Source organism: Tiliqua scincoides, chromosome 10, assembly GCF_035046505.1.
Source record: "Tiliqua scincoides isolate rTilSci1 chromosome 10, rTilSci1.hap2, whole genome shotgun sequence".
NCBI classification, from domain to species: Eukaryota; Metazoa; Chordata; class Lepidosauria; order Squamata; family Scincidae; genus Tiliqua; species Tiliqua scincoides.
In genome coordinates, this window is record NC_089830.1 from 19,863,568 (window position 1) to 19,880,044 (window position 16,477).

Genomic DNA, 16,477 nt, shown 5'->3' on the forward strand with positions numbered 1-16,477 from the left:
ACCAGGAGATGTGAGGGACTGAACCTGGGTCCTCCTTGCTACAAAAATGGTATTCTACTACTGAGCTGTGGCCCCTTCTGAGAAAAAGGAGACACAATGGAGAGGGCTGAGATTCTTGCTCACATCCCACTTTTTGTCAGCTCTCACTCAATGCCCCCCTCCAAGGAGCCCCTTCAAACTGGAGAAAAAGCTGCAAGGGGGAAAGATGGGTGGAAGAGAATTCTCTTGGCACAAACCATGGGTGCACCCCCCCCCACTCCACCTGAATCCCCCACTCAAGTTGAAACTTGGGACCTCTGATGGGGTCCTCCAAACCTCCATTACAAAACACACACAAATGGTTGGCAACCTTCAGTCTCGAAAGACTATGGTATAAGCCTACAGCACCTGGTATTCCCAGGTGGTCTCCCATCCAAGTACTAACCAGGCCTGACCCTGCTTAGCTTCCGAGATCAGACGAGATCGGGAGATAGTGTTCAGTATAGGGAGATGGTTGGCAACCTTCAGTCTCGAAAGACTATGGTAGAAGCCTACAGCACCCGGTATTCCCAGGCGGTCTCCCATCCAAGTACTAACCAGGCCTGACCCTGCTTAGCTTCCGAGATCAGACGAGATCGGGAGATAGTGTTCAGTATAGGGAGATGGCTGGCAACCTTCAGTCTCGAAAGACTATGGTAGAAGCCTACAGCACCCGGTATTCCCAAGCGGTCTCCCATCCAAGTACTAACCAGGCCTGACCCTGCTTAGCTTCCCAGATCAGACACAAAACAAAAAAAACAACAGCATTTGCTCTGCCTCTTTCCTCAGATTTGGAGGACATGTAATGGAGCCAGCATCCCCATTGGCACTGTCAGAACTGATATCTGAAGAACTGAGCAAGGGTCTGAGACACAAGGAGATTTCCCGGGGATAGGCGGGGGAGGACCAGTGTCAACCACTTGGACTTATTTTTATTTTATTTATTTATTTATTTTTCACATTTTGGGGGCTGTCCTTCTTCCAAGGAGCTCAGGGTGGTATAAATAGTTCCTCCCCTCCTTTTGTTCTCACAACAACCCTGCAAGGTAGGTGAGACTGAGAGATAGTGACTGACCCAAGGTCATGGCTGAGCAGGGATTTGAACCTGAATCTTCCAGGTCTAAGCTCAATTCCCGAACCACTTCACCAACAAAACTAGCTGCAGATTAGATACACAGTCTCTTCAGTGACCTACCCTGGAGCAACATTTGAGCCTTGGTTTCATAGTAGCGGTCAATTCAGGTCTTGTCTGTTCTCCTGCTGGAGCTATCCAAGGTCCTGAGCCCTTAGGTGGCCTCTTGCCCTGCCTGAACTTGTGCCTCCCTTTGGAGTTGCCTAAGGTCTAACCCCCCTGTCTACACCCTTGCCTCTGTTTGGACCCCAGCTCTGGTTATAGTGTTGACCTGGTCAGCTCAGCTTAAACCATGAAGTTTCAGTACTGGAACCTGCTTGCATTATTGTGTAATGCTGTGGAATCCGGACTTGGGGGAAGCCACACATCACTCACCAACAAGGGTGCTTTGTTCGGTAAATATATCTGGTGTGCTCTTCCAAGTCCCTGTAAATTAGACTGTGCAACCAAAAACCTTATTTAATCTCTCCCGCATCATACACAAGTTGGCAGGGTTGCCAGCTTCGGAAAGGACTCCCGCAGCTATGCTTTTAATGACTCTGTGACAGTCAGGGCTCAGTGACCAACATATCTCGTGGTACGGAGATAGGCATCGCCATCTGCTGCACAAAGCAAATGGTGGTCAAAAGACATACACTGTTATGGGGGATTTGTTTTCAAACAGCGGCAAACCTACTAGGGAGTGATGGGCATGAAGATTTTTTTGTCCTTTCAGTGGATCTGTGTGGTGGTTGTTCAAATGGGACGAGAGTTGTGTGTATGCATGTACTTGCACATGTGGTTAAAGCCCTCTCTACCACAGTCCTGATCCAGCAGATATAAATGAAAGAACAACTAACCCTTGAAATGCCATATATAGTTTTTAATCCATTTCATACCAGTTGTACTGTCTCATGGCTGCCTCAAAGCATCCTGGGATTTGTTGTTTGGCAAGAGTACAGTACTGACAATGCTCTGTTGGAGAGCCCTAACCTGACTGCCTCTGCGGAATTTACAGTTCCCAGACTTCTCTTGGGGAAGGGAAACTAATGCAAAGTCTAGGCAGAGCTGCCAGCTGGGGAACAGAGGAACAGCGGACATGTGGGATATAAAATCCCAACTCAGCCTAAGTACCAAATGAGTCTGTGCCTGTTGGATGGGGGAATATTTTCTCCTCCACCCCAGCTCCCTTGATGATACACCAGAGTGCTACCTTTTCTGTATTCAAAAGTCAAATATTGTTTATTGTATTAGCTAATAGCCATCACAATAAGATAAAACGTATAAATCCAAGTATACATCAAGTTACAAACAATGATAAAAATTAGGTCAAAATCAAGCACAAACGGCACCTACACCCATCATATTAAGGAATCTCCTTTACAATCTACCGCTATTTCCCCCAGGTAGTTGGCACGAATAGTTCTGGCAGCTTTGGCAAACAGCGCCACGCTGTAGGTGACCGATGGGTCACAATCAGAAAGTAACCAATACACTCCTTTTCTGTGTTAAAAAGCATGCCACTATAGTATGCTTCAACTGAATAAAAATGACTGGCTGGCCTAGTGGTTGTAGCAACCAGATCCTGATGGGAGGCACTTTTTCCCGAGTTAAAAAAACAAAACCAAACAAACCCCTTGCCCCTTCCACCACACCACTTGTTGGCTCCCCTTTCTCTCCTTCCTTCCTTCCTTCCACCCCCATCATCTACCCTCCGGGCTCAGGGACGCCTCCGCGTTGTATTTCCACGCTTCACGGCAAATCCTTTTTGAAGCTGCGCAGAGGCAGAGGCAACGGCTAAATTCCTGCCTGCTAATAGGCGTGAAATCGGCGGTCCATTGTGCCAGAGCCGCAGGGGGAAGGGAGATGAAAGCCTTCCAGAATGCACAAATCGCTCTTGCCAGGCTCCTTGTCCGCCCAGTGGAAATAGGGCAGAATCACCGGGGAGGTGGAGAGCTCCTCCCCGGCAAAAGTTTGCCCACAGGAGTAGAAGCCGAAACCACGGGGGCCAAGAACAACTCACCAAGAGGAGCCAATTAGAACCAAGAGCATCTAGAGCACCTTGGCGGTCCCATCTAAGTCTGCAGCGGACAATGTGTCCGTCCCCAGCACAATCTTGGCACAATGTTCAGCGGTTCCCCCTGCTGCACACTTTTCAGCCCCTCTGACTCTGAAGTCAGCACGGGACTCACCTCCTCTCCTGAACCACAAAGTACAGAAACACAAAACACAGAAGGCAAAAAGGTACAAAAGCCATTTGGAAAGTTTTGCATTGACTCGTGTGGAATTTTTTTTGGGAGGGGGGGATGTTCAGTGCTCGCCTATGGCTCTGCAGTGGCGCCATAGCTTCCCTGCCACATGGTGTAATTAAGAGAAATTCAGAGGATGATCTGGGAAAAGCGTTCGAGGCCGAACCATGTGGGTTTGAAAAAGAAAGGACGCTAAAAAGGCATTTAAACATTGTGCGTTTGATGTAAAATGCAGGACAGGAGTCTTGGCCAATAACTTTTCCAGACATGATTCACAAGAACATAAGAACAGCCCCACTGGATCAGGCCATAGGCCCATCTACTCCAGCTTCCTGTATCTCACTGCAGCCCACCAAATGCCCCAGGGAGCACACCAGATAACAAGAGACCTGCATCCTGGTGCCCTCCCTCTGGATCCTCCCACAAGGATCCAGTAGGGATGACATCAAAGGTCTGAGGATGACCCATTCTGACAATCACTGCACAGGCAAGGAAACGGAGGACAACTTCAAGCACACCCTTGGCCGCTGAGCTTCAAACATTTGGTGCCACGCCACTGAAAAAAGCACATTTTTTGGTCCAATGAGCTACAGAGCCTTGATGCCAGTCTCCACTATACTGGAAACAAATGCAAATTGGCCCCAATGCTTATTTTTGGGTTCTTATAGGAGAAGAATGTCTTCCAGGAGTAAGCTAAGAAGGAGGAAGAGAGGCAAGGAAGGCCAGAGGGAAGCCATCCGTCTGTGTGTGTGTGTGTGTGTGTGTGTGTGTGTGTGTGTGTGTGTGTGTGGCACGGACCCCGTGTTGTCATTTTGCAAGCAGGGAAAGGAGGGGGTGCTATCGGAGCCAGCAGCTTGTGAGCGCCTGAGCTGGGACAATGAGGACTTTGTATTATAGCCTCATTCAATTGCCATCAGTTCCACCACCCAGCCAACTCCACACTGTCTGGTCGGTCCCTTCATGCTCAACAGCTCTTCGGCAAGCCTGATCCCTTGCTTGGGGAAGCGGTCCCAATTTCTGCCTGATGGGCAGCAACATGAAAGAGTGCCACATGCTTGTCTACCCCTGGAAGAAGGGGGAGGATGAGGGGTCCTGGTGCAAGGATAGCACAGGTGGTATCGCAGGCAGGGGTTCCTGAATCCAGGTTCCAGCATCGCCAGGTTAAGTACCAGGTGATGGGACCGAGATGTTGGAAAGTTGCTAGAGAGACCTTGGAGAGTAGACAACCCTGGGCAAGATGGTTTCAACATGGAGCCACATGTGGCCATAAACACCTAGGCTGCCATCCTAACCACACTTTCCTAAGAGTAAGCCCCACTGAACAAAATAGGACTTACTTCTGAGTAGACCTGGTTAGGATTGTGCCCTTAGTTTGACAGGCCGATTCCGATTCCAAGGGGCAGGGGGGGGATTCAGCCCCTTGTTCCTGCTATGATTTCAATCTGGCTGGGCTATTTATGCTTGGGAAACAGCACATAAGCTAAACTAAATGTGCAAGATTGCACACAGCTCTGCTGTTGAGTTTAAGCGGTTTTGTGTGCTCAAGGAAAGCTGGCCACTCCAGGAAGCTACAGCCAGGATGGTATAGTGGTTTGGGACTTGGACTTAAGACCTGGACGATCCAGGTTCAAATCTCTGATCAGTCATGAAGCTTCTTGGGTGACCTTGAGCTAGTCATTCTTCCACAGCCTAACCTACCTCCCAGGGACACCCTCACAGGGGTACATGGGGAGGGTTGCTGTAAGGACAAAAGGAGGTAAGGAACCATGCATACTGCCCTGAGCTCTTGGAGGAAGGGTAGTATGAATATGTGGTAGATAAATAAATTGCATGTGACCACACAGCTGCCCCTCCCCAAGTAGATTATGGCTCCCTCATGGTGAACAAGTCATGGAAAGGCAGATGGCTACTCTTCAACCTGGACATTTTTGTGGTGGATCTCTTGGTTCCAGCCTGTGGTGGAGGCCTCATGAAGCACAATGGGAGGGGAACAAAAATTTGACCAGTGGCCATGTAGACTGGCCCTCTGGAAGGGGAACACACATGGCAGAAAACTACAATAAGGGCTCATCTTCCTATCAAAACTGATCCTTCTCCCAAACTTCTCTTTGCAGTGGCAAACCTATGCCATCTGGCACCTGGGGCACAATTTATTTTTTTTAATATCCTTCCCAGAAGGCCTTAGAAAGTTACTTCTGGTTTTAACAAAATGTAGTGCCTTTCTAAGGCCTCTGGCAGGCCTTACAAGGCTTGAGGAGCCTGCACATGCCTCGCTGGGGCTCAGAAGTCCTCTGAAAGGCACCCCCTGACACCCCCTCAGGCATGGCATCCGGAGCAATTGACCCCGACCCCTGTCGGTTACACCGCTGCTCCTTGTGGGGAAAATGGAAGGCCTTCCTGCAGAGGACAACAGTGACTCTCCTTTGAGCTTCTTGCCGCCCAGTTTGGGGAAGACACCCACACACCCTTCAGTGCGTGGCACCCACAAGAACAGATCGTTGCAACAGGGGCACACCTCCCTCATTTACCAGTCCATCACGCTGACAGCCCTGGCACTGAGCTTTGTACACCCCTACAGTTTGTTGCCATAGTTGCCTGGCACCAGCTCAGCTGCCAGAAAATCAGGTCATTCCCAGAAGCCAACAGATGTTAATTTTGTGCATTTGTCTCTCTAAAGCTGACCACTCCTTCCCTCTCCTCCCCCGCTGCCCCGGATTGTGAGGCCTGTGAAAATCCTCTCGGAACATCTGCCTGTCCCCTCGACTGCGACACATACCAACTTTGGGGATGGGGCTACAGCAGGAACAGAAGCCACCTCAATTTGCTCCGGGTGTCCAGGTGTCTTCCCAGATGGTGACCCTGGTGCTCTCGCTCTGCCCTGCTAACACATGGCTGGAGTGCAAGCATGTAAACCAAACAGGCATCTGCCCGCTGTATCTGTGCAACAGTCTCATTTAGAGCAAACCAGACAGATCATAACTGTTCCTTTTAACGTTTTTAAATAAATATATCAAATATAGAGAGAGAAGGTTTAATAGCATGTGCCACCCCACACAGATTTTTGGCCTTGCTTATAAACCCGCTCCCTTTCAAACACATTCAGCAGTATTCCCTGTCAAGCTAGATAGTTAAGGGGTGGGAAGAGATGAAAGGGAAGCAAGTGTTTCTTTGTGGCACATCTGTGCAGAGCAAGACATCCATTTTTAAAGCAAGACATCCATTTTATATCCATCCCACAAATCTCCCCCAAAAGCAAAAGAATGTATTAGGGACGGGCGTAAAAAAAAATAGGAATTGTGCCTGGTAGACAAGGACAGTTGAAGTTCATGCTAAACGTGTTTTAGAGCTTATGTCCCAGTTCAAATAGTCATCTACTGGCCATTCTCAATGGGGGCAATATGGACCCCCCCCCCGGGACATTCCTAGATGTAAGAATAATTGTGTTTTCATGGTGTTCAATAATAAATGGTTTTATCTGTTCATGTTGAAAGAGAGGCCCTGGAATCTGGGAAGAACTCCTATGGGGCCATAGCCAGAATAAAAGGTTGAGAATAGCTGAAACCATGGTTTAGGTGCCATGAATGAGATGCGGTGAGTCTTGAGTCAACATGGTCCTTTGTTCCTTCTCTTCCTCCCTCATGTGGGAGTAGAGGAGATTAAAAGCTTCCACATTTGGGTTTGATTACACCACCATTTCCTATTATGTCCGAACTCGAGAAACCGTGGTTTTTCTAATTGCAGTATCTGAAACCATGGTTTTATCCCAGTTGGTTTGAATTAACTACAGTTGGAGAATAAGCCAGTTTCCCAAGTTCCCAAATAGAGGCTTATTTGAAAGTCGAAGCTTTTAATCGCCACTCCTCTCAAGGGGATGAAAGAAGAGGATGCTTTTATGAGCCAGAAGATCATCATAGTTCATTCAGGGTCATCTAAATTGGGGTTTAAATGATACCCTGAACAAGGGCTGGCTGGTTTCTGAATTCTCCCGAGGCTGTGATGCCACTTCTCCACCTTAGATTTGAAAATACAGAGCAGAACAGAGCAGAAGTGAAGACACTCTAGCCCACTGTTCTCTTCTCTTCCACATTTCCTGTTTTGCTTAGTTTCCCTTGCCTTTTGGAATCCAGGGTGGAGGTGGCTAGCACATCATAGGGTAAGGGGAGGAAGTATTTGGCAGATTGCCTTAGGTCGTAGGATGTATTGGGCCAATCCTAACCTCAACTGGGCCAGTATTTCCAACATTCCTCTTTTCAAGGCAACTACAAAGACTGGGTAGAGCCCCCTGGTAAAAAAACATAGGAAGATCATTTTTGGCTTCCTACACCTTCCAAGCAAGTTGAGTATGTTTGCTTTTGGAAAACAAAAGTATTTAGTGGATATGGCAAAAAGCCCCATTGATTGAAGAAGGGACACTATAATGGAGAATCTGGAGTTTGGCAAGGGGTGGCCTCATTGAGACATCCAAAATAGGTAGCTTGGAGTGTTGCCATTGGACTCATCTCCGTTGATAAAAGAACATGCAGGGTTTCAGGTTACACAAGAGGCTTCTTCGAGAGCAATGGAAATGCTGCAACATCTCAGTTATATCCGGGGGGGGGGGGAGGCTGGAAATGAGGGCAACATCTTGCAGTGGCTGAACTCCTGGTGCATAACGGATCTAGAACCAACTGCAGTGCTGTCAAAAATGTCAAGGATCACGGGTTGTGCAACTTCCCTAGACAACATTAACCAATACCTCTTAGAATAGAGTCCCACCATAAGCAAAACAGCCAGGACTGGGCTTGGTCGCAACTGCCAGGGGTAGTAACAAAAGAAGCCACTTTCTGCTGAGATAGATCCTTGATCCATCTAGCTCTGGAGTGCCAACAGCTCTCCAGGGTACCTGGCAGGATCTTTTTCTATCCTATTTGGATATGCCAGGGATTGAGTTTGGGACCATCTGCATGTAAAATATCTGAATCACAAGTGACCTAGCACCTCTCCCAGCGGAGGGGGGGTAAAGCAGGGGTGGGCATTCTGGTAAATCAGGATATATCGATACACTTCTGGGTGCTTTGCAATAGATCAGCACAGCTTTCCAACTCCCAACTGCTTCGAAACGCTGCCACCTTATCCACATTTATCTTCTAGATACAGGGGCGAGTTGTGTCTATCAAAGCCTCAGCATTCCTATGCTGTAAAATGGAACTGTGGGTGCACTCCTGACCCATTTTCCAGCACTGAGGTAATGCAACTCCAAGGTAAGGGAACCAACATTGCCTTACCTTGAGGAGACCTCTGTGACTGCCTCATGCCCCCTGGGTACAGCTATGCCAGTCCTGGAAAGTTAGTTAGGATTGCACCCTGCATGCTTACAAATGCTGACCCAACTCGCTGTCCCTTCACACCGCAATTTTAAAAAACAAAGGAAGGAAGGAAACATTCTCTATGACGGCTGGCCTTCTATGCCAAGCACTGACTGATCAGTATTCCTCAGTGGTGAACTGGAAGTATTGATTGCTGGCCTCGTGCCCAGCCTTTGAGCAACTCTGCCGGCCAGTTTCAAAGTGTCACGATCAATTCCCTGCTCTGTAGTCACCGTTGATCTGTACTTGTTAGGTATACACAAGTCATCCCAGCTTATGAGGTGGGGTTAAGTAATTTATATCTGCCCTATTTTGCATATGGCTTCAGCCCCTACCTTCCAGCCATGAATTTGTTCCCAGCTCTGGCTCTTGGATCTAGGGCAGGGGTGTCGAAACTTTTCAGCCAAAGGGCTGCATCAAATATCTGGCACAGTGTTGAGGGCCGGGAAAAAAAAAATTAAATATAAAATTTAAATAAATACTTTAGAGATGGAACTTAGATGAATGAATAAATGAATGGGCTCAAATGCCCAGGACTTCTCCAAGTACCAACACAGACCAGGAAATAAAGCACACACTTAAATGGACACCCATTTCCCCACTCCATAAGCACAACTGTGGTTGTGTTTGGTCAACTGGGCCAGAGGCTCTCAGGGGATCAGAGGCTGGCTGTGGGTCGGACAGAGGCTTGCTGCAGGCCACATCTGGCCACCAGCCCGGGGTTTGGAGACCCCTGATCTAGGAGATTTTCACACCCACACTCACACCCACACTCTACCAACTCTATCTGTTCATTTCTTGGTGGGTGGGTTGACCCCAGCTAGTTGCAAGCTAGCCCTCTGAAGGCTGTTGTGTCCTCTGCAGACAAGCTAGTGCTTGGCCCTCACCACTTCAGTTCCTTTGCATCAGCCACTCCTCCCTACATACAAACCATCCTCCCCCCCCCACACACATTCCAAAAACCACACAGGGAAAGAAAGGCAGGCAAGCCATTCACCATGGCTCCTGCCAATTCTCACACCTACTTCCCTTTCCACCATGACAAGCCTTTGAGATGTGAGAAAGAACAGCCGGCTGAGTGTCTTGGTTTTGGAATGCGGAGAGTGCCCTGAAGTCCCAATAAGGGGTGTGTCAAATAATTAATGGACTGGGGGAAGGAAAAAGGGAGGGGGAGAAGGTCGGAGTCGCCCCAACACATCCTTGACATTGCACTTTCCTGAAGCTATTTGAAATGCGAACTAGAGTGGACTAGGGCAGAATCCTGGCCAGGGAAGCTTTGGGCATTCAAGGTTGTCCTGGGGCTGTTCCCAACCAACTGTGTCTCCAATTTGTGTGTGTGTGTGGTGTGTGTGTGTGTGTGTGTGTGTAGATTATATGGACATGATATGAAGCGGTATGAAAATATTCTTAATAACAACATAGCAGGGATATGCAGACATGGAAGAGAGAGACTAGAGCTATGGCAGACGAGAGTTCAGCTTCCGCTGTGACTGCGTAGGTGTGGGGGGTAGCCCCCCTGAATTCCTTGCGGTGTGATGTCATCATGTCATCAGCATACACCCGGGTCTGCCTCCCCAGACTTGGACCTCATCGCACATCACTGCAACACAGGGAGCTACCAGAACTTAGACTGGACACAAGTGCTTCATCCAGCTCAGTGTTATTGATACCTCCTCAAGGGCATTTTGCAAGTTTGCTTGGAGAGGTCAAGATTTGAACCTGGAACCTTCTAGAGCAGCATTTCTCAAACTGTGAGTTGGGACCCACAAGGTGGGTCACAAGCCAATCTCAGGTGGGCCCCCATTCATTTCAGTGTGATGCTAGACCTGGTGCTACCATGGTAAGTGACTGCATTTTGGGAAATATGACTGCCTGTACTTTTAACAGGTTACTATGTACATGCTTTTAACAATTTCAATGGGTTTACTCCTGAGTAAGTATGGATCTGATCCTAAACCTCCACTGCCTTGTGGCTACATCCAGTTATGGAAAAGGCTTCAGGAGTCAACCTCAAGGCAAAATCCGGAGCCGGAGTCCCTAAGGCAGTTCATGGCTGAACACAGTCACGTTCTGGCAACTCCTGCGACACCGCTGGAACCAACCGTATTGGCCTCTGCCTTTCCATTGGACCATTTCAGCGACGTGGAGAGGGGGGATTTGCTGCATGGGTAACAGTCTATCCTCCATACCTACTTTACCCAGGTTTCACGCACTGGAGAGGACACTCTGTTCCAGAACCACCATTCAGAGCGTGACACCATAGTCTTCCGAGACTGAAGGATGCCAACAAAGTATGGATAGGATTGCAGTCTTTGGCATATTTGGGAAATTTCTTTGTAAACAGATTAGCAACTGCTTGGGAGGGTTAGAAGGGTTTTTCTTTCTTTTAAATAAAATTGTACACTTTAAAGTAATTATTTAATTTTGTCGTATGGGGGTTATTAAAAATTTTCCTGCTTGATGATGTCACTTCCAGATTAATGACATCACTTCCAGACTAATGACATCACTTCCGGTGGGTCCACAGATAATTCTGAAAAGTGGGTCCTGGTGCTAAAAAGTTTGAGAACCACTAGAGGCGAAGCAAAAAACGACTGCACCCGGTGGAACAATCTGGTCCCTTGCTGAAGCCTGAGTCCTCAGCACACACAGAACTCTTGCCATGCTTGTGAGTGGAGTTTGTACTGAGGTTTTGGGATGCAGTCCATCTTGGGATCTCACAGACAACATCACTTTGCATGCAGATGCACTAACCACCCGGGGGACAATTTGGTGCGTTCCAAAATGCTCTTTCACAGGCTGTGCGCAACAAGCACTGAGGGCCCCTTTTGCAGTGGCCTCCAGAACCCACGCTCCCAATCTTTCTACCTAACGGCCTCAGTGAATTCAGCAGAGAACGGCAAATACAGAGATGAATTACGGACCATCAGAAATTGCTGCTGCTGCAGCAGCAGCAATGTCATCTATATAATGCAGTCTGTTGCATGCTGGGAAGACAAACAGACCGCAGAGGTCCAGAGCGGGCAGAAGCAGAATGGCAAGCAAAGTTCCTCCCGTCTGGACTTCTGGATCACCACCATTCGCAAAACCATTTAAATGGTTTTTTCCTCCTGTAATTGAAAATTCGGCACCCTGAAAGTAGAAAATGAATCCAACATAGTTTTGCTGTTCTTCCCAAAGGGGAGCTTCCGGACATACCTGCTTTAAAATGAAGAGAGCTATGGGTTTTAATGAGCAATGGGAGTTGGGGTATTTTTTCATCAGCATCTTATTCTGAGCTGAGACACTTCTGATCTTGCCATTTGCTCGGGAGTTTACACAGTCGGTTCTCGCTATCTGCTAGGATTGGGTTCCTGGAAAATCTCGTGGATACCAAATTAGCGAACACTTGAATCATTGAGCCTTTGGGGAAAATGGGTTTCAGTTCCAGGGGGCTCTCTTCGCCATAGACTCTATGAACTTGGAAGTCTATGGGGTTGGGTGATAGTGAGGGCTTATCAACATCTCCAACATCTGATGCTTCCTCCTCCTTGCTGGCTATCCTTCGACTCGTTGAAGGTTTACTTTCAGTAGCCTACAGAGCCAGGCCAAAAGCTTCATGGAAAAGGAGGAGAGAGAAGAGGCATCAAGAAAGCGATTGAGAAGGCAGTTGTGGTCCAAAGGGACAGTGTGGGGGAGGAAACTTGTGATCAGATGAGTTCAGCAGTTCATTTTGCTAGGTACATTCTCCTGAAGTTGGGCTGCTTCAGAATGAGATAGTAAAGGCAGTGGTATAGCTAAGGCACCTGGGGACACACAAATTTTTAACACGCCCCCACTATAAGCTCAAAAACACACACCCTGTCATGTATGGGAGGTGGTCCAAGAGGCACAGGGACTCTTGGTGGCCTTAGCAAGGCATTTCCGGATTTCACGAAAACCAGAAGTGCCTTTCTAAAGCCTCAAGGAGGCTTGCTGAGGTGTGCTGAGATGTGAGGAGGCCATGCGCATCCTCTTTGAGTCCCAGAAGTTTGTTTTTTTTCCAGTTCAGGTCTTCCCTCTCAAGGCATGGTACCCTGCTCCCCACCTTAGCTATGCCACTGAGTAGAGGCTTGTCTTGAACTTAGGCTGCAATTCTATGCACACATTCCTGGAAGTAAATCTCATTGAGCATAATGGAATTTATATCTGGAAATAGAATTGTACTACAATATAAGAGTCCCCTTTCCCCTTAAGTATTTAACGTTCTCCCTGCCTGAATAGAACTAGAGTGTGCACCAAACCTCCAAAGAGAGGATGCTCTTCTTATCTAGCCCACCACTGCTCCGAGGAGCTCAGGGCAACGCACATAGATTTTTCTCCCGTTTTATGATCTCAACAAATCACCGAGGCTAAGACGGCGTGCGACTGTCTCCAGCTTGCCTAGCAGACTCGAGGACATGGTGGGGACTTGAACCGACGTCTTGCTGCTCTGAGCCTGACACGTCCACACCACCACGCCGCACCGTATCTCACGGCCTGTGCTACTTTAAGGCATCTGTCAGACCTCTGTGCTTGCCAACGAGGGCAATTCTTTTCTTTCAATCTGCACACCGAAACAAAGAGGGGAATAAACTGGCACCAGATTGGAAAGCTTAAGGGTTCACCACCGCAAATCCCCCGCCATCCCCCTTTTTCGGATTACAAAAGGGCCTGTATTTTCTGAAGCTCTGGCGGGCACACCTGCTAACCAGCTAGAGCAGACCCAAGTGGGAGATTCCAACAGGTGTAGCCATTATAGCAATTGTATAATTCCTAGGCTTTACGTGCATCTCTTGTGACCGAGAATAAGCATTAAGTTGAAAATACAGGGAACGATTCATTAACTCTCTCACCCCAGTTCTTCCCTGAACATTTATTCTAAGCCCTTCATATCCATGGGTTTAAGAATGCATGGAGGGCCAAGGAGATCACGTCTGGGGCTCCACTCTGAATCTCCATATAGCAGCATGTAAAAAGAAGTTAGATTGGTACTGTTCATATGTCAGGGTTCCCAATGAACATACAGCCCCTTCTTTCCTCCTGCAGTGTGCCTGGGGGTGAGAGTTTGGGGTCATGAATCCTTGCTCCATCCAGATATATTCACTCAATATACAGACAGAGCTGGTGTAGCAGAGGCGCTAAGATACAACTCTCAAGACGTCCCTGGTTAGAATCTTGTCTCTATCACAAACTCACTTCCTCAGCCTCAGTCTTTCCCATCTGCAATATGGGCATAATGATATTTACTTAGAGCCCAATCCTGAGCTCGGTGCATTGGCTCAGAGCCTGCGTGCAGTGTCGCAAAGGTGCCATAGGGCATGTTTGCGGGCCCTAGCTCCGGTGCTCCATCAGTGCTAGCCTAGCGTTGGCCAGTGCTGGGTTAGCGCTGGGCGAAGAAGAATCTTTTATTACGGTCACTGACCAGTACAGCGCTGGGTGAGCACCAGAGCTCCACTGCTCAGAAGTCACACAGATCGCCGAGCAATGGAGAGGTAGGTGGGGAGGAGGCATTCTGGGGAGGAGGGAGGCAGAGGGAGGGCGGGGAGAGGGCAGGGAGGAGCCATTCTGAGGGGAAGGAGTGGAGGAGCGAGATGGGATTGGTGGAGCTTTGCTCCACCAGATTCAGAGCCTCCATGTCGGGTTGGCCACTCGACATGGAGGCTCTTGATTCTATGCCGACTTTTGGTTCGCCCCAGAATCGAGTAGCCCCATTACAGGGCTACTTGCTTTACCTAGGGGAAGGGGACAAAAGTCCCTGTCTCCAGAGGAGCTGCCGGCGGCTACTTGAAGCGCGCAGGATGCAGTGGCAGCCATTTTTGGATTGGGCTGCCCATCAGGTAGCTGTAAGGACTAGGACAATAGGAAGCTGCCCTGTCCTGAATAAGAGCATTCGCCCAGTCTTATCCATGCTAACTGGCAACAGAGGCTCTCCAGGGTCTTAGGGCTCTCTCCCTACCCTGCCTGCAGATGTTCGGGGTTGAACATCTGGGGCCACCTGTGTGCAAGGGAGGGTTCCGCCACTGAGCTACAGCAACACACTTCAAATTGCAGATGCGAAGTACTAAAAGATCTGAATGAGAGGACAGGGCTGAATACTTGGACAGGATTCAAAGGAACGCAGAGAGTTGGCAAGTTTGCATCCAGATTGGAGAACTCACAATTCGCTCAGCAGGGCACCTCTGCAAGAACAGTTTATAGGTCCTGACAGATATCTTTATGTAGAAACTGTGATTGCATGGCAATGGTTCTCACACATTTAGCACCGGGACCCACTTTTTGGAATGAGAATCTGTCAGGGCCCACCAGAAGTGATGTCATGATCAGAAGTGACATCATCAAGAAGGAAATTTTTTTTAACAATCCTAGGCTGCAATCCTACCCACACTTACCCAGGAGCACATCCCATTTACTAACATTGTTAAAATAATATACACAGTAGCTTGTTCAAAGTACAGGTCTGTCACATTCCCCCAGCTGCAGTCACATACCATGGTAGCATCAAGTCTAACATATGAACAATAAAATATTGAAATGAATAGGGACTCACCTGAAATTGACTCACGACCCACCTAGTGGGTCCCGACCTACAGTTTGAGAAACACTGTGGTAGGGTATTCACAAGTGTAGCAATGCAAATGAGATATATTTACCTGCAACGACATACAAAACAGGCAGGACAGGCTGCTTGCATTCCCTCAAGTGTGAAAAGTGATTCATGTTTGTTATCTTGATGTAATCTTAACAATGACCCTGGGAGATAACGAAGGGTTCTGACCATCTTATATTACAGCTGGGGTTGAGAGGCAGTGCCTTGCCCCCGGCCACAGGGCGACTTCGTGGCGAGAGACGAGATTTAAATCAGGAAAGTCCCGACTGGAAGCTCAGCCTCTGCGTCTGCTCTGTTTATCATTGGACACACTGCCAACTCCATCGGCCGCAACCTTAAAATGGAAGGCATCGTTCTACCCATTTTATGGCTAGGAAAGGTTGAGGCTGAGTGGGCGGGGCTTGCCTAAGCCCTCCTACAGAGTTTCTGGCAGACACACGAGAGCTGAACAAACGTAGCCTGATTTACAGCTCAGCCTGGACACTGCACCAGCTTTCATGGTCGTCTGGCCAGTGGCGTGACTAGGGTTTGTGTCACCTGGTGCGGGAGGCCAGTGCATTACTCCCACGATGGAGCTCCTCCCATGCAGTGGGTGGGGCAACACCCCAGGCGGTGGGTGTGGTGATGCACCATTGCCCCGCCCCTGCTGATTTTTTTGGGCTATACCCTTTGATGGAATAGAGATATAATTATTCAAAAATAATTTTGAATAATTATTAAAATTTTGACCGGGGGAGGTGTCACCCTCCTGCATGCATCACCTAGTGCGGCCCGTACCCCCGCACCCCCTAGCGACACCATTGCATCAGGCACACTGTGAAAATCCTGCTTCCCTGCAACAAAGACTTTGTCCTGTGCACAGTCGTGACATGCTGTCATTTTTTATCATTTGAGATGAGAACTTTTGCCTGTGCATTTTTGCATTTTGACACCATGCCTGTGAAGCAAGATATTTTTAGAGGAAGGCTTTGTGGGGGAATGCAGTTTGCTATTCTATTTTTAGGTTGCTGTGTGTGTGTGTGTGCTCTGAATCTCTCACGTTGGGTCTCTCTCCCCTATTTTGTCTCTCCTCCGCTTCCAAGGACTTCAGCAGACAACATCTGCATGGGCACCTATTCCAGGCTCGTGAGGTCTAGAAGTTCGATGC

General features: G+C 48.4%; 1 protein-coding gene and 2 pseudogenes across 1 annotated transcript in view; all 3 read right to left on the minus strand.

Moving 5' to 3' along the window:
• The window catches only part of KIRREL2 (kirre like nephrin family adhesion molecule 2), a 55,402-nt gene that overhangs the window by 27,197 nt on the left and 11,728 nt on the right, over positions 1-16,477 (minus strand). The window lies entirely within an intron of this gene.
• LOC136661722 (5S ribosomal RNA) lies at positions 376-498 on the minus strand (annotated as a pseudogene).
• LOC136661813 (5S ribosomal RNA) lies at positions 528-650 on the minus strand (annotated as a pseudogene).